The following is a 26910-nucleotide window of genomic DNA, read 5'->3' on the forward strand; positions in this document are numbered from 1 at the left end:
GTTAATCAAGTGTTCCTCACAAGAAGGCAAGCTTTAGTAAGGAAAATTCTTGCTGCAATATTACAGAGTAGGAAAGGTTTCCTTAAGATAAGGCTTCAGTACTTTTAGATGTATTCCCTGACAAAATAAAAATAGTGTGGAATCTGAAGTCAGGAGCACTGGGACCACCTCCTAGACTCACAGATTTTTCTGGCTGTGTGACTATGGAAATGTCCCAATTGCCATGAACCTTGGTTTCCTCATCTGTAAAATGTGCACCTCCAAAATTAAGTATATTCATGCTGCCTACCTTATGGAGCTGTTATAAGAAAAGCTTCCAATGAAAATCTGAGTTGTTATTGACTATTATCTACTTTTCTATTACTTTTGTTTGACATAGGGGTTGAAAAAGCTGGGAAAGGGTTGCATGTGTGTATGTATAAATATATAAACTGTGCATACTCTGAAAGCAACCATTTTGTTGAGAGTATTGAACTAGAGTAGGTATTTAGAGCTATAAAGTCACTGGTATAGGGAATTCCTCAGTGAGGAAATGCTTTCTACCAATACAGGTTGTACCTTCTTTATAATTCAGAGTCTTACAGATTTATTTAGGAGCACTGAAAGAATCGATGACTTTTCCATGATCATAAATTGTCATTCGAGGTACTCTTATTTAGCTTTCCATTCCATGCTATCTTTCATGTCAACATAAATACAAGTAATACCTTCTTCCCTTTATGGAAAAATTTGTCCAAATTGATAAAGCCAAAGAATAATTTCTAGGTAAGCTTGAATTTATCAAGATAAAAGAGATCATGAAAAGGTGGTGGGGGAAGAAGAGAATAAGCACTTAAACAATGTCTATTCTACCAGTGTCTACTGTACAAATATTTTTTGTACTTTTAACAAATATTTTTAATAATATTATTTAATTTTTAAAAATTACAAATATTATTTAATTTGATCCATACAGCAATAAGGAGGTAGATGCTGTTATCATCCTTGTTTTGTGGCTTATTTTAAGGTAAGGTAAATGGAGGTTAAATGCCTTGCCTAAAGTCACCTGATTAATAAGTATCTGAAGTTGGATATGAAGTGCTTCCCGATGGCAGGCCCACTACACTATCCACTAGATCAAATATAGTTAGAATATCTCCTAGAATGAATATTTCTTCATAGTCTCAGAATAGAAAGAATACCAGAGGAATTAATGTTTAATTGTTAATCATCAAAATAGACACTTCTGTAAGCTTACATGCTCCCCTCCCATTTTTGCTCTAAAAATTATCAAATTTCAGATCATCAAAGTGGTAATTTTGAAACAAGAAGTATGCCCTCATCAGAATTCTGTTCCTGGACACAGCATCATGGCCTTACACCAAATTTAGCATAATACAGTGCCAAAAGCAATATTGGCAGGAGAACTTCCTTCACAGCTCAGGACTCTCTTTCTCTTTCTCGGGGTAAAGCGATTATTACAAGAACCCATTTTCCCTCCCAAGAAAGTTATTGAACTCAGAGAAGTCATGGCATTGTCAGGCCCATTGATCTTCAGAATGCTGCCCCATCTTTCTTTGTGACTTTGGTTCCTGACTCAGTTTACTTTTTTATCCCAGCCTAATCATCATTCTCATTGGACCTACAATAACTGTTTTGATCACAATTCCTTGAATGCTTTTACTTGCATAAGCTCCATTTTCCTTTTCCTTTAACTAACCACTAATGTAGTCACAATCTGGACCTTGCCATCACTTAAAAGTATTCTTCATCCAAGACCTAAAACTTTGAAATTCTCTACTATAACTATAACTCCCAGAGCATCCCATCTCCTTACTTTTCCCATATCTGATCTTTCCCTTCTTTGGGACTTTTGGTCTCTTAAATTCTTCTAAAGATGCTTTAACAGTTTGATTCCAGAAGCTACTTCTCTATACAAGACAATTGCAAAGGAAAAAAATATCCACGCTTTCTTTAATTAACACATCATTATAAGATTTGACATTGGAGTATTATTTATACAGAAATATTGACATTGCTTGCACATTTTTTGGAAAAAGCTCACAAGACTAAATGTATCAGGAGTATTTAATTTCTTTGCCTAGTAATACATTTGGTTTTTTGGCATTAAGTAGGTATAAGGATAACAAAATATTTATTGTCTTCATTACAGGACCCATCAGTTATTGTGAAAGAAGTTAAAACAAGGCAAAGGCCTGAATGAAGATTTAAATGGCAGTGTTTAAAATAAATATTAATTGCATTGCAGCTTGATGGTGTCTCATGGATGCAGCTTTTATAATGACTGGATTAAATGCCTACACTGTAGTGTTACCACTGTAATATATCAACATAGAAATAAACTTCTGGTTTTCTTGGCATTGTAACAAGAAGACTTCCTGAAAGAACTCCCTGATAAATTGTTGATGATTAAAATAGTTATTTTCCCTTGAATAAGAGTTTTTGAACTGATTTTGTATGATACAAATAAAATCTCATTCTGGTGACCAGGATACTTCTTGCAAATAAATGAAAGATCTAGCAGTTTCCAGAATTGAGATTATATTATATATTTGAGGTTGAGTTCTTTAGGAGGAAAAAAAGTACTGATTGAAAAGTTGTGTACAAACCTAAATCACTCAAAATGAAGATTGAGTTGAGATAACTGTATATTTCAAATGAAAATTTAGGGAAGGTAAGGAAGGTGACAAAGCATTAATGATACATCACAGAATTAATTTATAATTATATCATTAAATATACATATGAACATATATAATATATGCACACACTATATTTCTATAGTGCCTAATCTAAGTTAAGAAGTGTTAGGAACTGGACCTATGGTTTCACTGCCATAAGGAATGCTCTCTATTGCTGCAAGTCAGCAACCAACCAGCAACTTAGAATCTTAAGATAATTGCCTAATATCACTCCCAAAGAAATCAAAGGATGAGGGAAAGAACTTATTCCTACAAAAATGCATGCTCTTTTTGTAGTAGCAAAAAATTAGAAATTGAGGTGATACTGAAAGGGGAAAGTAACAGAAAACATTGTGTTATATGATTCCACTGGGCTATATGAAGTGACAAGCAGAATGTTTTCATTAAAATGTAGAAAGATTTATATAAATGGATGCAATGTGAAATGAGAAGAACCAAGAAAACATTGCACATAATAACAGCAATATTGTATGATCAACCTTAAGGACTTAGGCCTTCTTAGCAATACAATGATTCAATTCAATTCCAAAGCACTAATGATGAAAAATGTCATACATTTCTAGACAAAGAATTACTGGAGTCTGAATTTAGATCAAATCATACTTTTAAAATTTTACTTTATTTTTTCTTTTTTTTAGGGGTTTTTTATGTGTTTTCTTTTACAACATGGCTAATATGGAAATAAGTTTTGCATGTCTAAATATGTATAATTTACAGTAAATTGCCTTTTTGAGGAGGGAAGGGAAGAAGAAAGAGAATATGAAACTAAAATTTTAAACAAATATTGAAAATTATTTTTACATGTAATTGGAAAATACATGTGTGTATATATAGGTATAGGTATGTATGTATATATGCAAATATGCATATACGTATCTATGTATGTGTGTGCATATAAACAGTCAGACAGACATTAATAAACAGTTGTTTAGAACACTAAATGATTAGAATAAATGTCCCTCTGACCACTGGAAGCAGAAATAAAACCTTCATCATACTGTTTTCAAGGCCATATCCTGAAATATTATGCCATATCATCCCTCAGGTTTGATAGGGAATATTTATTCTTTATATTTAAATATCTTTCTTTCCACTTTTGGATATTTAAGGTTTCTTTACACATATGTTAATTGGTTAAACATGAACAACAGCTTTTATGTTAGACTTATTCCTGTGATAAGTTCTGAACCAAGAGGCTATGAACTCCATTTATCTTTGATTCTTCAAAGTACTTGCAAATAATATATTTCTGAATAATTCATAAATTATATATTTTCATTCAAAGTGATGCTTTATAAATAAGATTCACTCCTTATGAATTATTCTCTTTCCAATAATGGAAGTAAGGTTTGTTTCATCTGTGACTTGCTCAAGATCAGATAATATGCCAGAGATATAACAGAAAAGAAAGCAGTGTGATCATCATAAACCAGGAAGCAACCTATATAAGATCTGGAGTATGGGACAATTAGGTAGTTAATAAAGTGTTGGGTGTAGTCAGGAAGACTTGAGGTCAAAATCTGGCCACAGACTCTAGCTATGTGACCCTAGGACAGTCACTTAATGCTGTTTGCTTCAGTTTTCTCATTTGTAAGAAGAGTTGGAGAAAGAAATGGTAAACCCCAAATAGGATCACAAAGAGTTGGATACAACTGAACAGCAATGATAAATCTGGAGTAAGGAAGAGAGAGGTTCAAATCTTGTCTGATTTTTACTAGTGGGATTATAATAAACTTCTTAACTTCTCTCAGCCTCAGGTTCTCTACCTATTAAACAGATAATAAAATCTGTAGTATCTATTGCACAGGGTTGTTTCAAAGAGCAAATGAGATATGTATGTAAACCACTATGTATCCTTTACATTTCTATATAAATATCAACTATAATTATTATTACCATACTGCTTCTCAAATTAAATGTGGTTAACTAGTGAACTTGTATAGGGAAAAAAAAAGCTATCTTCACTGATCAGATATTATAAGTCTATACCAAGTTTTGTTAGACAAAGTGTGACCCAAAATCTAAATTACCCATTAATTCACTTTTCATTTTAACAAAACTAAAAATAACAAAAGGATTTTTTTGAACTTCACCATTAAACATTTTTCTGGTATATAGTATAATTTCATTAATATCAGTTCTACTGATTTGAAATTTATTAAAGAGACTGAGCTAGAGTAATTTCTTTTTGCTTAGCAAAACCTTTCTTCATCAATGACACAAATTAATAAAGTAATTAAGGTTTCAGAAGAGTGGTTTGGATTTCTAGCATTATGAGATGTACTCATTTATATGATAATTAGAAACCATTCTTATTTATTCATTTAAAAAGTAGAAATCCTATAAAGAGTTCACGTTTCTGTTTTGAGTTATTGCACATAATTGAATGTAGTAATATTACTTTGGTTTATAAATACTATATAAATCATACTGTTTTTCCCTCTAGTCTGACTGAATTAAAGTTTAAATGACCTTCCATGGAATGGTTTCTTAGATAAGAAATAGTTCAGGCTGACATAAAAAAGAAATTCCCAGATAGGAACCAATAGAACTGAGAAGTTGGAGCATTTAGTGTCTGCTTTAGATCTCATTATTTTGGCACTGAACAAGCATGAAGATAGCAAAATGTTTATTCTGCATATAACAAGAGTGTCTTAAAGACCCATCAATTACTGTAAAAGGGTCAGAACAAGGGAAGTGCAGAGAAAAGGGTAGAGGTTATGGGAGAATATAGTTCCAGTCCTGAAGTGTTTGAGGAAAATGAAGGAGGTCAATAGCATGTAGGATGATCCTTCACTCCAAATTATCTTCAGACTCAAATCTGTTGATTTTAGTACAAAAACAAAACTACACAGTAACTTAATCTAAACCATTTAATGGGAGCTATCAGAAGAACAAATTACTATTATCAATAGAAAAATTTAATAATAAAAAGTTTACACCCTCCCATTGTCCTAAGTCAAAACTTCTCTGTAATAAGCTAATTAATTCCTGGTTCAATTCCTACCTACCTATATCTTCAACTCAGAGCTGGACTAAATTCTCCACAGAAACTTAATCTTCTCTTATTCTAAGACATTTTGTGGATGGGACCTTTCCCATAAGTGATCCACACCCTGACCAAAAGGGTCCTTTGGAAAAATAACTTTTCTCAATCTTGATTTTCACAATTACATAAGGAGTAGACTAGTCAAGCCAACTGGCTCAACCCCAAATCCTGCATTGGTTGGCCATTTCAAATGATTGTCTACTTAATTCTTTGGAAAGAATTGTCATTGAGGAGCAAAAGTAAGAAATGTAAATTTGTGCTTTCTATTTTTTCTTCTTTACTTTTACCATAGGGTAATTAAGGATGAGTAAGTAGTTAGAGGGAGGTGCAATCAGGGAAGTGAATTGTCCAGGACTAGGGAGGTGACAGTACCAATGGACTCTGCCCTGCTCAGACTACATTTGGAAGACTATTTGCTTCTGAGCACCATCACATTTTGGGAAGGACACTGATAAGCAACAGAGCATTTCGAGGAAGGAAACCAGGTTGTGAGGTCATTCCAATACAAGAGCCAATGACGGATTGCTCACACCTTCTCTGAGCCATAATTCTGACCCGCCGTCATGTCCTATCTGGCTGAGAATTACTACAACACTTATCCTGGAGACTGTGACGTGCACAGGAGACCCGAAGCCAGACCTGGCCCGTGAGCCGATGTGAGCAGCAGACCTACTGAGGGGTTCCAGAAGCCATTAAGAACCTTATCCAGTATTTCCATAAAACTGTCTCTGACCTCATTAACCAGAAAGTTGATGAGCTCTAGATAAGTCAGTGATCAACCAGAAGGTCCATGAGATCCAGGACATCTCTGGGAAAAGCTGGACCAAGCTGACTGAAAGGTTCTCTAAGAAGCCCCCAGAAGCAGAGGCCATCACCCCCAAGTTGGGAACAATGAAGTCTTCCTCATTCTCTATGAGGAGCTGTATTCAGACACATCTAGGCCAAAGTTTGTGGTGGGCCTTCCTTGGCACAGAGATTTGAATCCTAAATCAGCATATGATACAATACAACCCCTGCAACCTCTTCAACCACATTCTCAATGCCGAGGGGCCTGAGCTGCCCAAGCTGCCCGACCAGGGACTGTGGGATATTGTCAATGAATTCATCCACTAGCTTCGGTCATCCAGCCAATACTGAGGCAAGACAGCCAAGAAGTCAGAAGAGAAGATGGACTCTTTCCATTTGCCCCCAAGATCTGGAACATCCACAGTATCCTGAAGCTCTCAATCTCTAGTAGACAAATCCAGCATCGATTGAAAGCTGGAAGTCTACACAAGTGGAAGTGACCTGAGAACGTGACTGGAAGTCTACACAAGCAGAGTGATCCCCTGGTTAAAAGTCTACATGAGCGGAGGTGACCTGAGAGTGTGACTAGAATACGGCCAGCTCGTCTACAAGATGCTCAGCTTCTACAATCTGTGAGGCTGCTCCGGCTGCTCTCCCTCCTGGATGACTACCAGGCCATCAAAGTGCTCCAGAACACTGAGCTCAACAAGGAGAACAGGGGTCACTCCTGGGGGCTTTGCCTATTTGATGATGCCTTGACAACATCCTGCTCCGCATCTGGAGGACTGAGAGTGTGTTCTAGAGCAAGCAGAATGAGCAGATGCACGCCCTGCTGGCCACTGCCCTGACTACATGCCCCAGGAGCGTTGACAAGAGCTGCAGCTGCAGGAGAAATACTGCTGACAAGATGTTGCACATGCCGAAGTGTATGAGAAGTTCCTGTCCCCACAGGAAGCCCAGCTACAACAGTGTGCAACCAAGGAACCCTTCCTGCAGCAGCTCAGGTGTTGCAGAGGTCCAACCCTCCACTACCTGCAGCTCCCTGAAGCCCTCCATCACTATGCACTGGCCAAGCTGGCCAGGTTCCTGAACCTCACCAGGCATCATTTCTGCACCCGGTTGTTGATCTTCAAGCATGAAGAACTGGTGGGATGAGCAGCATCTCAGCTCTGGATGGAGAGTTCTAGCCAGCTTAGGAGGTGGATTTCCACAGTGACAAGAACATGATCCACATTGTCAGTACCAAAGTGGGTCGACTTCTGCATCTGACAGATGCAGCTAACCTCCTCAAATTGAACCCTAGAGAAGATGGGCCAGAGACCCCCAAGGGTGCACCATGAGGTGCCACATTTATCCAGAATTCCCGTGGATGCTGATGTTCAAACAGCAGAACATGTTTTCTACCTTGAAATGGTCTGAACTTAACCTGTATGTGCCAAAATGTTTGTGGCAGCTCTTTTTGTTGTAGCTAGAAACTGGAAGATGAATGGATGTCCATCAGTTGGAGAATGGTTGGGTAAATTGTGGTATATGAAGGTTATGGAATATTATTGCTCTGTAAGAAATGACCAGCAGGAGGAATACAGAGAGGCTTGGAGAGACTTACATCAACTGATGCTGAGTGAAATGAGCAGAACCAGAAGATCACTGTACACTTCAACAACAATACTGTATGAGGATGTATTCTGATGGAAGTGGAAATCTTCAACATAAAGAAAAACCAACTCACTTCCAGTTGATCAATGATGGACAGAAATAACTATACCCAGAGAAGGAACACTGGGAAGTGAATGTAAATTGTTAGCACTGCTGTCTATCTACCCAGGTTACTTATACCTTCGGAAGCTAATAATTAATGTGCAACAAGAAAATGGTATTTACACACATATATTGTATCTAGGTTATATTGTAACACATGTAAAATGTATGGGATTGCCTGTCATCGGGGGGAGGGAGTGGAGGAAGGGGGGGATAATTTGGAAAAATGAATACAAGGGATAATATTATAAAAAAATTACTCATGCATATATACTGTGAAAAAAAATTCTAAAAAAAAAAAAAAAGGTCTGACCTTTTGATCCAGAGCAGCAGGCCTTCCTTGCTGGGATCAAACATTTAAATAAATCCTAGGAAGATTTTTTTTTTTTAAAGAGGCAATGGAAGCAAAACTACAAAACACTTTCCACACAAATTAAGTCGGATCTAACCAATTGGAAAAATATTAAATGCTCTTGGATTGGGCAAGCAAATATAATAAAAATGACAATTCTACCTAAACTAATCTATTTATTTAGCACTATACCAATCAGACTCCCAAAAAAACTATTTTAATGACCTAGAAAAAAATAACAAAGTTCATATGGAAAAACTAAAGGTCAAGAATTTCAAGGGAATTAATGAAAAAAAAATCAAATCTAAAATTATATTATAAAGCAGCGGTTACCAAAACTATTTGGTATTGGCTAAGAAATAGACTATTTGATAAGTGGAATAGATTAGGTCCAAAGAACAAAACAGTCAAAAGAGGCAATGGAGCAGAACCAGGAGTTCATTATACACGGCAACAAGAATACATGATGATCAGTTATGATAGCTATGATTCAGACCAGTTCCAATTGTTCAGTGATGAAGAGAGCCATCTACATCCAGAGAGAGGACTGTGGGAACTGAGTATGGACCACTACATAGCATTCTAGCTCTTTTTGTTGTTGTTTGCTTGCATTTTATTTTATTTCTCATTTTTTCCTTTTTGATTTGATTTTTCTTGTACAGCAAGAAACTGTATAAATAAATATGTACACATATATTGGGTTTAACAAATATTTTTAATATGTTTGACATATATTGGATTATTGGCTATCTAGGGGAGGGGTAGGGGGAAGTGGGGGAAATTAGAACATAAAGTTTTGCAAGGGTCAATGTTGAAAATTTATCCATGCATATCTTTTGAAGATTAAAAACCTTTAATAAAACCAAATAAAACAAGAGACAATGATGGAGTACAGCAGAAGAAAGCAGTGTCTTTTGAGTCAGAAGGACTGAGTTAAAATGCTACCTCCATTACAGGCTGTGTGATCTTGGGCAGATCACTTCCCTCACCAAACCCCAGTTTCTTCATCTGTGATATGAGAGACTGGAAATCCCAAAGGTCCCTTCAAGCTTGGAATCTATGATCTAATATCAATGAATTAACCTAGAAAACAAAAGTCTTAAAAGTTGGGAAGAGAGATATTTTCAAGTAGTTAAAGAGCTGTCAGGGGTACAGGGAGGTGGCCCAGTGGATAGAAGGATAGGCCTGGAATCAGAGATTCATTTTTCTAAGTTCAAATCTAGCCTCAGATACTTACTAGCTGTATGACCCTGGCCAAATTTTCCTCAGTTTTCTCATTTGTAAAATGAACTGAAGAAGGAAATGGCAAACCATTCTAGTATCTTTGCTAGGAAACTCCAAATAGGGTCATGAAAAGTTTGATAAACTGAAACAACTGGACAAGAGCAACATGTAGAAGAGGGATTTGATTTGTTTTAGATGGCAAAATGAGAAGCAACAAGAGGAAATTAGAAAGGCACAGATTTTACAAGTTAAGGAAAAAATCTAGCAATAAGACCTCTTCCCAAATGGAATGGAAAGCCTCAGGAAGTAGTGAGTTCCCCCATACTGGAGGTCTTCAAGCACTGTTACAATGGCCATGTGGATTTTCTCTAATGTGGTTGGATGTTAAGGCCCCAACATCCCTATTAATTCAGATTCTGTGGTTTTGATGACTAAATAAGAAAATCTGAATGGTGAGTGTACCTAAAAAGTGGTTGGAAACAAAACAAAACAAACTTTTGAAGCATCAAAATAGAATATAGTAGAATCGAATACTAGTATGATGGAATGATTAAAGATTAAGGGCAGCATTAAATTTCATTTTGGCAGCAAAATATTATTTCTTTCATCCTTACCAAAGACTCAACATTGATAGTCCTAATTTTTTAAAAGATCAGTCTTTAGTCTGCAAGAGCCAGCCATTATGAAAGTTAGCATTTATATCTTCCATAAATTGAACCACTTCCCAAATGGAAACATTTTGCAAAGCACAAACAACAGCTAAAGAAAACAAAATTTCATTGACTTACCTATTAATATTCCACAGAAATACCAAGAAGTCTGGGTGGACAGCTTCAGAAAAAAAGTGACACCTGGAGAAATAAATTTTTAAAAGATATAAGACATTTGTTTCAGATCTCCAAACACTAACTGAACAATGATTCCATCCAGTTACAGCACCAAGAATTACAAGCTTTGGTTCTTGGGCTCCTCAAGTTCTATACCTTCATCAGCATAGAATTGTCCTTCAATGAAATACTGACCTACTTCCCTAGAGAGCCAAACCACTGATGGACTGGGAATAATAAAACAGGGTAAGGAAAGATGTGTAACCCATTAAACATGCACCAAATTATATACTTTCCCTTGTTCTCCAAAACCAACTTCAAAATACAATTTTTGTCCTTGAGGTCACTTTGTGAACAGATGGAAAATATTCAAATGGATGAAACAATACATTTAAAAATAAGGAATTAAATTGTGAATGATATAAAGCAAGAAAGCATTTGTTAAACACTGTGACAGATACTAAAATAATAATCCTAACAAGTATCTTTTGTTATCCTTTTCATTAATAACTTTGCTGATTTTTTCAAAAGTAAACTCAAAGAGAACATGATAAGTCTTGACTTATAAAAGCCAGAGGCAAAGGATGCTAAAGTGCTGAAAGGGGAAGAATAAAAGCTCAAAAAATGCTGATTCATCTGAACAGAGGTCTAAACAAAGATCCTAGTCATTCTTTAGTGAATTTAGGTAACATTCAGAAAACTGTATGCTCAATTTATTTCCTTGCAAGAAGGGAAAAAAAAAACACAGAAAAGAGACTAACTATAAAATTGATTATTTTTATTTAAAGAAAAAAGGGGATAGTCTCAATACTGCCCATTAAGAAATTCCATCAACCCAGCTTTTTCTGTTTTCTAAGTAATCAAAGAGAAAGAACAGTGGAAGAGCATTGGATTTCTCAATCAAGAGAAGGCATCTTATTTAACAATCTCAGATCTCTCATATGCAAAATGAGAGAATTCTCCTTCTTATGGTAACCAGTGGCTCAAAATAGATGATCCTATGCACCTAAGTTTCTTAAGCCCAAACCAGGTTAAAACAAATCAGTTCTTTGCATATATAAATGTATATTTCTTCATTTTAAGATTACTTCCTTTTGAATCAAGACCATGTTGATTTGGTTAGTTATGTATCAGATGTATTAAGACATCTTAGTCTTGTTGGCTATATATCAGATATTAAGATTTGTGGAACAAGAAATATTTGAGTTATAATGGAATGAAGAAATTTGGTTCTCTTCTATAAACCAAAAAGATCAACAGCTAAAAAAATAAATTTTTAGCAGACTGGGATTTATATTGTAGATCATTATAGTAAAGGAGGACATTCCTCAATTTACCCAGCCTACTATTTTTTTTAAAAAAGGATGCTTTTAAATATGCTGTGGTACTTATAAGTGAAAGGAAATTTAATACCAATTAATTAATCTTAGCACTCAAAAGTTGTTCTTTATTTTGGTGTCTACAGAGTGAGTGTTAATCAGAAATACCCTGAATAGAAACATTGGTGTTTAACTCAATGACTCCCCAATCTTCTGAAATCAATTTAATTAGGTGCCAAACTAAAAGCTACTGAACAAGTCATTAGGGTTCCCTTCAGAAAAATAAGAGCTCCAAAGGAGGTATTAAATTACAGAATTAATTCTCTAAATTATGTTAGCTTCAAGGAAGTTAATCTTTTAAAAAAACAGTTTTCAAACCTAATTACTGGATAAAACTCATCATTGACTCCTATTAAATTGTAAAATTCTTGATTATGGATTTTTTCCAATCTATCTTTCTATCTCTAGCACCTAGCTCTCCCCTAAAAAAAGTGGTCAGGTTTAATATTTAATGAGTTGAATTGTTCATTCTTCTGTTGTTGATATTAATAGGAAATTATCATCTGAAAATATCATTGAAACAAGCCCCTAGGAAGATTGTAAATGCTCATTGTGAAGAGAGTTCTTGATCTTTTTGGTCCCTATTTCCTGACCCCTGAAAACCAAATGGGTCACAAAATCATTTGAAATTCTTCAGTGTTAAAAAATGAAGATACAATTTTTGCAGTCTTAAACACACACACACACACAGAGCCCTTGACTTATGAAATAAATACCACACTCATTATAGCATGGAGTTGTATTTAGCATCATTTCTAGTTCTGACCATTACTTGTTCCAAATTTCCTAAAATACAAATATCACCATCCCTTAAGCCCAGAAAATGACAACACTCAGGAACAAGTTCACACTATCATGCCTGAGTGTTCTGATGATAAAAATATCAATTCAATTCAATAAACATTTATTAAACACTTGGAATATTCCAGAGAGAACATTGCCCATGATTTACCATCATCCTTTTCCACAAGATTTTATAAATAAGCTTACATTCTAAAAGCAGTGCTTTTGGCTGCTCTATTATCTCTATTTAGCATAGGTCAAGTTTTTTTGGTATCCTTGTTATGGAAATTACTTTACGTCTACTTTTTTCTCAGTAAAATTGTTAAAATTGGTGTCAATATTATTTGACACATCAAGTTGTTTAAATGAGTTAAGCTAGAGTTGTTTAAATGACATACCATCTTTTTCTCATTTTTGTTCTTTTTTGTTTGCATTACTTTAGTTGTTGTTGTTATGTCATTTCAATTATGACTGATAGGTTGGGGTACCATTTGGGGTTTTCTTAACAAAGATAGTGGAGTGGTTTCTCACTTCCTTCTCCAGTTTATTTTACAAACGAGGAAACTGAGACAAATAAGGTTAAGTGATTTGTCCAGGGTCACACAGCTGGTAAATATCTTGAGGCTGGATTTGAACTCAGGTCCTCCTGATTCCAAGCCCAGTGCCCTTTCTAGTGTGTCTCTGCCATTAGACCACTGCTCTAACAAATGGTGCTATTCATTGCTAATTGTTAATGCAATGATTTCTATATCAATAACAAGCTATTTTCTGAATGTGAAAATATAATAAATTTCAATTGTTTGGTGATATTATTCACCACTCATCAATCTAGGATATTCTAATTATTTTGAAGAACATATTAAATAGATAGAACTATGAAGGTTCTTTGTAGTCTTACAAGTCTTTGTTTTCATAAATTCTGAATCCTGAATCATATTTTCCAACTTTATTTTTAAAAATCATCTTTACCTAGGGCATCTTCAGATAAAATCCACTGACTATCAAAATATATGCTGATTTAATTGGGAGGTCCATATGTTCTTTGTAAAATGCCTTTTGTACTTCATCCTCTACAACAAATGTAAGTAAATAAGTTGCAATTATTTTTATAATGATGTCATTGTAAATATTTATGAGCATTGCCATATTACCAAATGTCCCATGAAATTGTTTCTTGTTGGCTTTGGATATGTAAATAAATTCAACTTGATCAATTCTTTTATTTATTTCTCTAAGGAGAACATGTGACCTATTCTTTCATTTAGCTGTAACTTCCTTCTTCCTTTCAAAAATGTCAAGAGATCTATGATTCAGATTCTTCTAATGGTTATCTACTTATTGGTCATTGGACAAGGAACTCATATTTTGAATAACAAAAGCTAAATTAATATCTTTAGATGGTATAAAAAGTATATGATTCTTAGCATCTTGTACTCTTTCACCATGAGATGAAATTCCTATCTAGAAATGGAAAGGGCCCCTGAAGAACAGAGGGCTATTTCATATTTTTCTTTATTTTATAGAAAGAATTAATTTGTGGTGGATATTTTTCAGTCACTTGAGTCATGTCTGACTCTGTGACCCCATATGATGTTTTCTTGGCAAAGACACTGAAATGGTTTGCCATTTCCTTCTCCATTACATTTTACAGATGAGAAACTGAGGCAAACAGGGTTAAATGACTTGCCCAGAGTCCCACTGAGCCCTCTAGCTGCTCCAAAGAATTCATTTCAAAATGGTCGTCTCTATTATGCTAACTTGGACTTCAGGAAACAAACAATAGATTATCTGAGATAATCTAGATGTACAGAGTGTATCTTTGATTAAAAAAAATTAGGAAAGAACAAGCAAGCTTTTATAGCAACATTCTAAAACTAAGACTTTAATCAAGGTTTTTCTATACTCACAGAATCTACCAAAGCTTGATTTTTACTGGTATAACCTTTGAGAATCCAGCGTCACTCTGCAATGTATGCAATGCAACAATATGTATGTGTTTAAATGTATCATTGTGCAGATATATACATTTGCATACTTCTGTATACATGAAATCACTTGAATGTTAGTGATTCCTAAAGGATATGTGTGTATATTCAAATCTCTAACTTAATCAGTGTGGAATACAATTAGTTCCACAATCTAGCAGATACTTTAAATCAAATTTAAATCATTGAGATTTATTTTAAAGAGTTAAATTTTTTCTCTTTAATTTCAAGTTAATTTGCTCTGCTTATGCATATTTTTTTTTACTTATGCTAACCCAAATCAGTTTTAAAAACCCCACACCATTTATTAAGTTCCTGCTGTTTGCAAGACAATTTGCTGTATGAATAGGAAGAGAAAACTAAGAGTAAACATGAGAGTTTTCTTCATATGTTTAGTGGAGATTTGCAGGTCCTGTATAGTTCTAATTGATTAAATTCTAACATCTACTTAATACTGTGTCCCAGGCAGTATGCAAGGCTCTGATGATACAGATACAAAAATGAAACAATCTCTGCTGTAGAGGTGCTCACATTCTCTTGAAAGATTTATCCTCTACTGCGTAGGAAAATGGACTAAAACTAATGGGTGAAATACCAAGGGGAAAGTTTAGATTTAAATAATACATGGTTTTCTAAATGAAACCATCATGAAAAGGACAGCTTCTCAAAGCAGTCACTTCTATGCTACTGCAAGTATTTAAGCAGAGGGTGGATGGTCATCATTTAGGGATATTACAGAAATGATTCCTTACTGAGAGGAGAGAATATGACAATTCACTGACTCTAATACTATTGACATAGCTCACTGCTCTCCATCACTTTCTCGATTCTGAGTGTCATTGACCTGACTGTTGAGCTAGCTCCATCAAATGTTTGCTCCCAGACTCAAAGAACAGGTTTAGAAATGATTGAGGTGATTTCTAACAATGTACCAAATAGAAGAAAATATCTGAAGAATTCTAAAGTTTTCAAAAATGTACCCTTTTCTCCAACTCCCCAATCCCAAATGGTTACTCAACACTTTCAAGAGACTGAACACTTATGATATTGTCTACACCAGAGTTGTCAGAACTAGATTAAAATGTAGTTGGGAAATATTTAACAAAATAAGTAAAAATGCAAAAGAGCACAAGTAATGTCAATATGAGGTTTCCTAAGTCAATATCCATCTATAGGAAGAACTCAACAGTCCCCTTTCTGTTTGAATTTGATATCATTGGTTTTTACCCAAGAGATTAACTAGATAATTGTCCAATTCCTATTGAATTTCAAGCTAAGGGGGCAGCTAAGTGGTGCAGTGGATAGAACACCAACCTTGAATTCAGGGGGACCTGAGTTCAAATCTGTCTCAGACACTTAACACTTCCTAGCTGTGTGACCCTGGGCAAGTCACTTAACCCAGCCTCAGAAAAAGAAAAAGAAAAAAAAAAGAACTTTAAGCTAAATAATGTGTGTTTCTGTGTAAAGACTAATAATTATTAGCTAGGGGACCAACAATAACAACACATCCTTTTCTTAAGAGTTTAAGTCAAAACTATATATTTGCAGTGTGTTATGGATAGCTGTTAAATCTCAAAAATATTTGAGGGGAAAATCATGTGGCTTTCAGGTTTTGTAAAATTTTCTAACGAGCAGAAAAGACAGTGGCAAGTTGTCCAAACCTGTTCATAACCACTGTAAGAACTCATTTGAGACTTTCTTTGAACCCTTGGATTTATGGGGAAGGGCAGTGCTAAATTCTGCTTACCATGGTCCTAAAGCAATCACCATGCATTATTCATCTGAATAAAATTTACTAAAATAATTCCTAAACAAAAGAAAATATTTGATATATTGTGAAATTTTGAGTTACTCTTTAGGAAAAGAAAATACTTTTTTTTTTCCCCAAACCCAAGCCACTTAGAAAGAACCTATCAGAAATTTAAATTTATAGATTTATAACAACACATCTTGACCATGTAGTATTTTGCCAATGTCCTACAGTTAAATCAAATCTCCTACTACAATTGATATTGCAGAGTCTGAACCACCATGAGGAGAATAGCAGATGTTCTTATCATGGCCTGTAGTTGATTCATCTAGCAGTTCACAATTTCCCTTTCCATTTTAAACTACCTAGATAGGGCATTATAAAAATTTTATGAGATACTTTCCTGCATGAGCAGCAAGAATTCTGGGGAAATCAGAAAACATACTTTACAGCAATCAGAGTGGGGAAATACCAGGAGGAAATCCTGAACAACAGGAAGCAGCCATTAAGGGGGGAAAAGCAGTAGGCAACAAGAAACATCCCAAGGAAGAGCCAGGACTCCAAGAATATGGAGAATTCAATAAGTAAAGAAGTCCAATAAGGAAAATTGGAGTGAGAAGTTTTCTGACATAATTATTGCACCTAAAAACATTTTTTTCACTTTTGTTAATAAAGATATGACTTTAATGCAGGAATAACTATTATAAAATCTCTCTGAGCATCAACAGTGTGTTAGCATTATACAAAGCTGTAGCAAATATGGTCAGAGGAGAGATCCTCTAGGTTTGACAGACAAACAACAGAGGCATACAGACTAGTATATAATACCCAAGAGTTTTATGTGGTATGGAAAACATAGGTGGCAACAGTAAATAATACTCTTGATTGAATGTGTTGACAAGCTTTCTTCTGATTTGACATCTATTAACTAGCAGTCTGCATTCCAAAACTGGACATAAACTTTAAGTAGTTACAGGCCTGTGTTCTGAAGCCAGATGCCGAGATAAAACTAGGAACAAAGGAAGTCTAATCAATAAAAAGATATTTCAAATGGGTAATGAAAATGTCTGGAACAAATTGTGTGAAGGAAATGGAAACTACTCCCTTTGCTGAGAAAATCTGTATACTTTCAGAGTACACAAGATTTTAAGCCTCTAGGAGTCAGGGACCATGTTTGTTTAACTAGCTTGGTCTAATGCTTCATAACATTTCTTGCAATAATAATAACGCTAAAGCAGAAGCTCTTAACATTTTTTGTATCATAGATAATTTTGGCAGTCTGTTGAAATCTCTAGATCTCTTTTTCTCAGAATGATGTTTTTATGCGAATAAAACAAAAATGCATAGAATCAACAAGAAGCCAATCATTTTAAAAATAAAAATCAGAATTAAAAAAAATTAAGGTCATGGAAACTGAGTGGATGCCCATCAGTTGGAGAATGGCAGAATGAGTTATAGTATATGAATGTTATAGAATATTATTATTCTATGAGAAATGGTCAGCAGGATGATTCATCTCTCATCCAGAGAGACCTGGAGAGACTTACATGAACTGAAGCTGAAGATGAAATGAATAGAACCAGGAGAACATTGTACACAGCAACAAAATTATATTATGATCAATTATAAAGGACTCAGCTCTTTTCAGCAGTAAGGTGATTCAAGCCAACTCCAATGGACTTGTGATAGAGAGCCATCTGTACCCATAGAGAGGGCTGTCAGGACTGAATGCAGATCACAACATAGTATTTTCACTTTTTTCATTGTTGTTTGCTTGCTTTTTTTCCTCTTTTTTTTTTTTTTTGATCTGATTTTTCTTGTGCAGAATGATAATCGTGGAAATATGTATAGAAGAATTGGACATGTTTAACATATATTGGATTATTATTTGCCATCTAAGGGAGGGAGAAAAAATTTGGAACACAAATTTTTGCAAGGATGAATGTTGAAAATTATCTATGCATATATTTTGAAAATAAAAAGCTTTTAAAAAACAAAGTTCACAGACCACAGGTTAAGAAGCTCAGCTCTAATTCTAATTTAAGAAGACAATGTAAATTTTTATATTCAAGGTTCAACTAAGTGGAGAAAGCATAATGATATTTATGTAACATTATTCTGATAGTACAAGTCATCAGTTCAACCTGTCACTTATTAATTATATGACCATGGACAGTCATTTGATTTTTGTGATTCTGGTTTCTTCACCTATAAAATATGGATAATAATAACCTATAGTTCTTATCCAAAAGCCCTCTCCTGAAACTTCATTGAGGTTAAGATAGGGGTTTTGGAAGATTGTCACCAGAACATAAACTCTGGAAGATTCTGTCATCCTAGAAAGAATTCAAGCAGAGTCATGGTAACAGGATGTGTCTGTTTACTAACCATTAGCTTTGCCAAATACAGAGGGACTCATCATTGTGCAGTTAGCCAATAGCAGATGAATTCTTTAACTCTGGTAATAACTACAAAACCTCCATCTTCCTATTTATGTGTCAAACTTACATGGTCCATCCTCTGAAAAATACTCTCTTTACTTCTTTTTTTGTGTGATGCAAATGCATTGCTGGTATTCAGAAAGATTTATAATAGTCATTCATTCACTTATTGACAAAAGAAAAAAAATGTTTTTAGGCCCAAGTATTTCAAATAGGAAAAGCATTGAAAATTTTATCAATGGTAAAATCCCATGGTGAAGTCTAAGTTTTTGTTTTTGTTTTATAAAACCATTGACTTCACCAGAGAAATAAAAGTATTCCCACTGGCATATTACGAAGTATTTACCACATCATTTCATCCATCGTGGAATGGGCACTTGGAATGTTGGGAGTGTTCACTCCAAAATAGTGTACCAAGAAAAGATTCAGCATTCATTGGGAAGGGGACCACAGATATTGCAAGGAAGCAGTATTTTTAAATAAAATTTGCCCCACAAAACCAGAAGGCGTATTTATAAATCATTCAAAAATGTGGATTCCTCTAAAAATGAGAGTAAACAAGCCCACAAAAACCAAAATCAAAACTATATGTGGAAATGGCCAAAACTTTACACAGATTTTAATAACAAGGTGATTTTTCCCTTTTCTAATATCATAAAGATATTACCCAAAGTAAATGCTAAATTTATAACCCAGCTTCTTAAATTGTGATTCACAACTTCATGTAGATTCTCATAATTGAATGTGGGGGTCATGAAATTATGATTTATTAGATGTAAATATTTTATTTGTATACCTGTTTTATGCACCTGGGTTCATGTGAAAATTTCTCAGGCAAAAAAGGGTTGCCAGGGGAAAAAGTTTAAGAAGCCCTGATTTAGAAGAAAATCATAACATATAAGAGTTAGTCATTTCTTTCCCCCACTGCACTGTTATCTTTAGGAATGAGGATAAAAATGTCTTCTTTTCATCAAGCTTTTAGTCATTTTTATCTAAGTGTTGGCTGACTGAAAACTAGCAATCTCTCTGTCCTGTGTGGCTCAACATAAAAAGGAATTTTTTTATAAACATATTATAAGTGGTTGGGAAACCAGGCTGGAGACTAGGCTTGTTTTCTTTGAGTTTTCAAAAACTAGTTGTTACAACTACTATTATCATCAAGGCTAAAGGACAAAAGGAAGGGAGAGATGGGCAGGAATGGGCACAGGATCCAACAAGAAGGATCTCTAAAAAAACCTCCTATAAAACTGTCTCTTTTTGATGCCTTTTTTGCTAGAGGGTAACTAATGGATAGAGTAGTGGGCTTGGAGTCAGGAAAACCTGAATTCAAAAAAAAAAACCTCAGTCACTAGCTGAATGAGTGACTTAATCTGTTTGACTCAGTTTCCCCAATAGTAAAATGGGGATAATAAAAGCACTTATTTCCCAGAGCTATTGTGAACTAGTATTAGGTGCTCTGTAAATGCTCCTTCCCTTCAGCTACCTAATACCTGTTGAATTTTGGTTTGACTTTTATGCAAGACAAGTTCCTTTCCATTAAGGAGGAGTAATACCTGTATATTTTTGGAACTACCTTTTAGACCTCGATGAGTGAATCATAAACAAGATTGAAGATCAAGAATGGGTAATCTTTCAAATTGGTTCATTTTATCCTTGTAGCACTCCTGGGTTTGAATCCCACCACTAATACACATTAAGTAATAATATATAGTCATGGAATTCCCTGCAAGTTGGGTTTGTTTTTTTTTTTCACTTGTAACAGAGAAACAAGTACTTTGTATGACTTACCTCACTAGGTTGTTATAAAGATCCACTGAGATAACACATGTAAAATACTCATAAAATTATAAGCCCTTTAACCTCTCTGAGTCTATTTTCTCACCTGTAAAGTAAAGATAATCATGTTTACAGGGCTGAGGATCAAATGTAATTATGGACACAAAATGATATTTAAAACCTAAATGTGAGCTACTCTTATTTTACTCATTCAAGATAATTTTTTTTCCTCAAAGATCTTGGTTGTAGGCCTTGCAATACTTTTCACTGATATGTAGGGATAATAATAATGATGATGAAAGCAATCATTTATACAATAATTACTAGGTGTTAGTGGATAAAGTGCTGGGCTTGGAATCAGAGAGACTCATCTTCCTGAGTTCAAATCCAGTTTCCAACACTTACTAGCTGTGTGACCCTGAGCAAGTCATTTAAGTCTGTGTGCCTTCATTCTTCATCTGTGAAATGAGCTGGAGAAGAAAATGTCATTACAATACTTCTGCCAAGAAAACCCCAAATGGGGCTGTGAACAGTCTGAAACCACTCAATAACATGTGTCAGGGACTGACACATTATTATTATATTTCATTTGAGCATCACCAAATTCTTGGGAAATAGATGCTATTATCATTACCATTTTACAGATGAGGAAACCGAGGCAAAAAAATTAAGTGACTTGCCCAGTAAGTGTCTGAGATCAGATGAGAAGACAAGAAAAGCAGAAAGCAAAGCGCATAATTGTATCAAATGGGTTTCATAATGACCAAATTCTAAAGAGGTACATAAGCATGAATGTCCCCCTCAATGCAATTGGGGTTTTAAAATCCTGAATGGTCAGGAAAGAAAAAAACTTTGTTACAAAATAAAGGCATCAGAGAAAGGAAAGTATCATTTGAGTTAAATTTAGAAGAGATTGGAGTTAAATTTAAAGCTTTATTTTCAAAAGAGAAAATCACAGGTTACCAGCCTTTTAAGTCTGCAATTAACTTTAGCTTAACTAAAAAGCTACCCAAAATAAATGAACTAAGGAAGACTGTTCCCTAACCTCCAGAAGCTAGTTGTATGATTTTGGGTAAGTCCTTTGACCTCTCTGGGCCTCAGTTTACTCCTCTGTATAATGTAAAGTCTAAGGCACATGATTGATATGGACCCTTGTGGCTCAAAAATACTTTTAAAATTCTATAGGTAGCTAGACCCAGCACTCCATGCACATCTGTGAACACACACACACACACACACACACACACACACACACACACACACACACACATTTTTGAGGATCAAAGTGATAAAAGAAACCTCTTTAGAGAATCTATTTTAATTTTATTAGAAAGATTATTTTCTATCACGCAGTAGTGAAGTACTTAACAGCAATGAATCTTAAGGGAAAAAATCCTGAAGCAGCTTTCTTTTACAGTTTTGAATAGTGCAACATATTCTTACTTTAGACCCAGGACTGTCTGAGAATTTTTTTTAGGCTCTTTCTAATTTTTTCACAATGGAAGAGAAAAATATAAATAATCCTAATTGCTTTACTGGACAAAAATGACAAATCTTCCTAAAACCTCCCACATTACTGCCCTTAAGATATAAGAGAAAACACTCCATGGTAAAGAACCAAAAGAAAATCTCCATGCTTAATTAATACCACAACTCTCTATTTACACAGCATCATTCTCCAAGGAAATCTGAGGCATTGGATTTATGTTATTCCTTCCCAAATAATTTTTGTAAGATCCTGTGTGGGATTCTTTTTCAGATGAGAATCAGGTGTTTCAATTTTACTGAATTTCAAAATAGGGTTTATTTGCATAATACAAACAGTAAATCAGAAAAAATTACAATTGTAGGCAGGAAGGGACTTTAAAAGAGGGTATTTTTTAAAAATAGCCTCAGCTTTCTCTCCTCATTCTTCTTAAACAAAAGAAAAGGACATTATTTAAATTTCTGGTCTTAAAGATAGTTCAGCTATTTTTTAAAAATCAAAGAAACCCTCATTTTAATTAATACCACTGTGATTGTGAGAGACAGCATGGTATACTGGGTAGTCTCAGAGAACTGGGTTAGTCCAGGCTTTGCTCTGCATTGGCTATGGAACTCTGTGTTGTCACTTAGACTCCCAGTTGCAAAACAGTTACTGATTGGAACAAATTGAACTGGTCTGACAAAAAAAAGTAGTTAATACTGAATATTTCCTGCTTGCCTCTTATTTATTTAAGTTAATAGATTCCAACTACAGATGACCTCTCTTTGCAATATAGTATATAATAGTACAATATGTCTTAGCAAACCAAAATTATATTACTAATTCATTATTACGAGGATTTATGGTTTGTCCCTTCATATGGATATAACTGATCCCTTTACAGTCTTGAGAGGTATTTTCTCTACAGAAAGTTCACTAACAACAGTGAAATCTCAGATCCAATGGAGTATTGGATTCAATGGAAATGATGAGTTTGATAATCTTAGAAAACTATGGATAGACTTACATGAAACAATATGGTGCAAAATGAATAAAACAAAGAAAACACTATACAAAAAAGCAACATTGTTTTAAGAACAACTTTGAGCAACTAAGTAATTTTCGATTATTCTAAAATTAATTACAAAGAACATATGAAGGAAACTACATCCAGAAAAAGAAATAATAGACAGAAATATGTATGGAATATATACACACATATTATATATATATATATATATATATAAAATATGTGTGTGTATGTGTGTGCTTATATAATATGTTACATGATAACTTTATTATAAATATTTTTTAAAGGAGCAGTAAGTTGTATGTGATTTGCAGTTTCAATCATCTTATTATTCTATTCTATGGATATACCTGTTTTTATTCCATAAATGCAAAATAAAAAATAATGTTAAAAAAAGAAATCTCCAGTTAAGTTCCTATCTTATTCATCCCCACCTATAATCTTCACTTTTATCTCTCCTTCCCTGATCTCCTAAAACTTTCTACTCAAGTTTCTGTCATTCATTTCTGTATCTCTTCCAGTGTTCACATTACTCCACAAAATGCTTTGTGGATAGTGGGGTGCTTTAATGAGAATTTATTGGATGAATCACTCTCCTTATGAACAACAGCACACATTTTTGAGAGATGTCTGGGGTTAGAAGTGCAGTCTGTAGCAATGGATTACAGCAAAGTTCATATAGGGACTGAACCCATGACCCTAGCCTCATTAACACCATGCTCTAAACAACTGAGTTAAATGGCTACAGATTCTCCAACCATATACTATTCAAATATTTTTAAGTAGAAACAAAAGGACTGAATATAGTTTCCCTTACTAAGGGAATTAAAAAATTTTATTAATAGCTAAAACATTTAGCAGTAAGTTCAATCGCACTCACTGGAAAACAACTCACAGCTAGTTTGGTTTTTGGAGTTTGGGAAATTTTTTTTTTGTTTCCACCAAATTCTTCTGTTAGAAAGTATTGATGCTTTCAATAAAATCTCTGGAAAAAAATGTTTTCCTCAGAACCAATTTTGCCAACATATTCGTTTTGGTTTCTTTTCTTTTGTTCCCTATTACTGAAGCCTCCATGGAAATAAGATAATTCTTCCTTAGAAAGCTCTCAAGTTCCCACTCCACAATGCTAATTCAAATCCACTTATTCAATAACCACTTTACCTTGGTCAGTATTCCTATTATCACTTCAACTGGAAAGAAAGAACTAAGAGAAAATGAATAAGAAATAAAATATTTTATTTCTTTCTATGCACCTTTTGTGCTTGGAACAAGGAAAAATAGTAAGGTATTAAAAAGTCAGGGTAACTACTGTTTTTCCCTCCAAAGAAAAAAAGCCAAACAGAGAATGTAATGATATATTTCATGTTTAGGTCACTAGTACATGACCTAGTGATACAGGCCTCTTTTGATCTTATATGCAGTTAAGAGTTATCAACTGTTTGAATACATAAGTGAAACAAAGGAATTAAACAATTAGCATAAATTCCTATAAAGACAAACTACCAGAAAAACAGGGCATTTAGCCCCCTCCGCCCCCCCCAAAAAAACCATTAAGATATCTTTTACACATCCTTAGCAAAAAAAAATAAATAAATAAAAAATGAAAAAGGCTTTATAATGACCTCATATATCCCTGTCTCTTGGGTACCTTCCACAGCTTCCAAGAGTTCCCATCTCTAAGTCTATTTGCTCTTCTTACAGGTGCTTACAAGCCCATAAAGTAGTGTCTCTTTGAGGTCAGCTGGAGGAAGGGAAACCGGTTTGCCACTATGTGGTAGGAGTTAAAAGTTGGATCTGATTTTGCAGATGGAGTAGCTTGCCTCAGGGACACTGGGAATTCAACAGCCACTGAGAAATATGTTAACTGTGGTTTTGCTCACCACAAAGAACCTTTTCTTTGGTTTTTTAATTTTTGTCATACTAGGCTCACGTTGGAGCCAGACTATTTTAAATCCTGCTGCAGACAACCTTTTTGAATTTTTCGGAGTTAACAATTTCCCTCAGCATTGCAACCAACAATGTCTTTGCACTTTGGAGAGCATTTAATGTCAGCAACTTCATCATTAATAATGTATTATTTCTTGTCAAATACAATTCTTTGGGAATTATTTTTTTTAATACATTCAGTCAAGTCATCTCCACATTATCCAAGTGATGCTTGTTTTTTTGGGGGGAGTGTAGTTAAGGAGGCCCAATTTCACAATTCCTAATTGAGGAACTTCTTACTCTTCCCACAGTTTTGTAGGCAACACTATTAGATGATACAACTGAGAAATGCCTTCTCCTCTAAAAGCTGAGGACATATTAGAAAATTAAAGGACAGCCAAAAAACCCCTGAAGACCAAGTCTCCATTTTAATGTCAGCTTTGAAGGATGAACATTTTCTTCACTTTTTTGTATCTCCCATGACAGCACAGTTCTTGCCATATAGTTGGTGTTTAAAAAATAAATGCCTGTTGCTTGCTTAAATCTAATGATTGGGAGTATCTTGTCCTGAATTTCTTTTTCAAAGCAAAAAAAAAAATCTTTCTTTTTCTCTTCTTTCCTTCTTTTTTCTTTATTCTCTTTCAAAATGTCTGTAGAACTTTATGACATAAAGGGAGTCTTCAGGAGATTGCCCATGGCCTCCTGGAATTTTTCAATGAAACTTGAAGGGGATGTTTACCTGACCCCAAATGTTATCCTAATGGAAACTCTGTTTTTAATTCTTTGAAATCTTCTCTTTCCCTTTTCTTGTCATGCCCGCTGGGAAAGAAAGCAAAGTACAGCTGTTGGCTTAACCTCAAATGGCAAACACCAAGATAATCAAGGTCTAATAGTTTCTCAAGAACGCAGACAAAACCATAGGCATATTCTTTCCCCTCTGGTGGTGGTTCTTTGGATTAATGAAGAAGAAAAAAAAGGCAACTAATTTTGTTGATAACATAAAGGGAAAAATGTGAACAATTGAAAGAAGAAATGGGTAATATACATATCTTATTGAAAAAAAAAACAGGGAACAGTAAGATCTGTTAAGTAGAGGTATTGTAAGATGTAAGTGATGTAAGGAGGGATGAAATATTTAGGGCATTTACTGCTGTTTGAAGATTCCAGGTAAGAATGTCATATATAGCACAGAATAGCTTAGAAGCTGATTTTATAGCCTGAGAAAACTAGGCACAGGTGGCTGCCAACATGTTTTTATTAAGTGATGGCTTAATAAAAGAAGCATTCTAGCACCAAGTTTCTGGCAGCTCCTCCGATGGTTCTTGCTCTAAAGTTACTTTGGACAGGCTGCCCAAACATATTTAAAACCTGGGCAATCTCATCTGGACAGGCTGCCCAAACATATTTAAAACCTGGGCAATCTCATCCTAGGGATAGGTGGGGACAGGAACTACAAATTCACTTTTCTACCTTGGCATTGGTATCACAGGATGCTGGGACTGCAGACGATCTTAGCCGGCAATTAGACCAACACCTTCATATTCTGAATGAGGAAGCGGATGAGAGCTTAAGTGATTTGACCAAAGTCAGTTGGGTCTCCCATCAACACTTTCTGTTGTTCCAGAAAATTGTTCTCAAGGATCATTGAGGAACAATTTTATTCTCCTATCTCTTAAG

At 34.7% G+C, this 26910-nt stretch overlaps 1 protein-coding gene and 1 pseudogene across 6 annotated transcripts in view; one reads left to right on the forward strand and one right to left on the reverse strand.

The window, feature by feature from the left end:
• LHFPL2 (LHFPL tetraspan subfamily member 2) overlaps positions 1-26910 on the reverse strand; it is a 224969-nt gene that overhangs the window by 104992 nt on the left and 93067 nt on the right. For all 6 annotated transcript variants that reach the window (XM_074282339.1, XM_074282342.1, XM_074282341.1 and 3 more), the window contains one exon: positions 10660-10722. The gene's annotated coding sequence lies outside the window, so the exon portion shown is untranslated. The remainder of the gene's footprint in view (positions 1-10659; positions 10723-26910) is intronic.
• LOC141550938 (eukaryotic translation initiation factor 3 subunit L-like) lies at positions 6315-7877 on the forward strand (annotated as a pseudogene).

Source organism: Sminthopsis crassicaudata, chromosome 1 (genome assembly GCF_048593235.1).
Source record: "Sminthopsis crassicaudata isolate SCR6 chromosome 1, ASM4859323v1, whole genome shotgun sequence".
Lineage (NCBI taxonomy): Eukaryota > Metazoa > Chordata > Mammalia > Dasyuromorphia > Dasyuridae > Sminthopsis > Sminthopsis crassicaudata.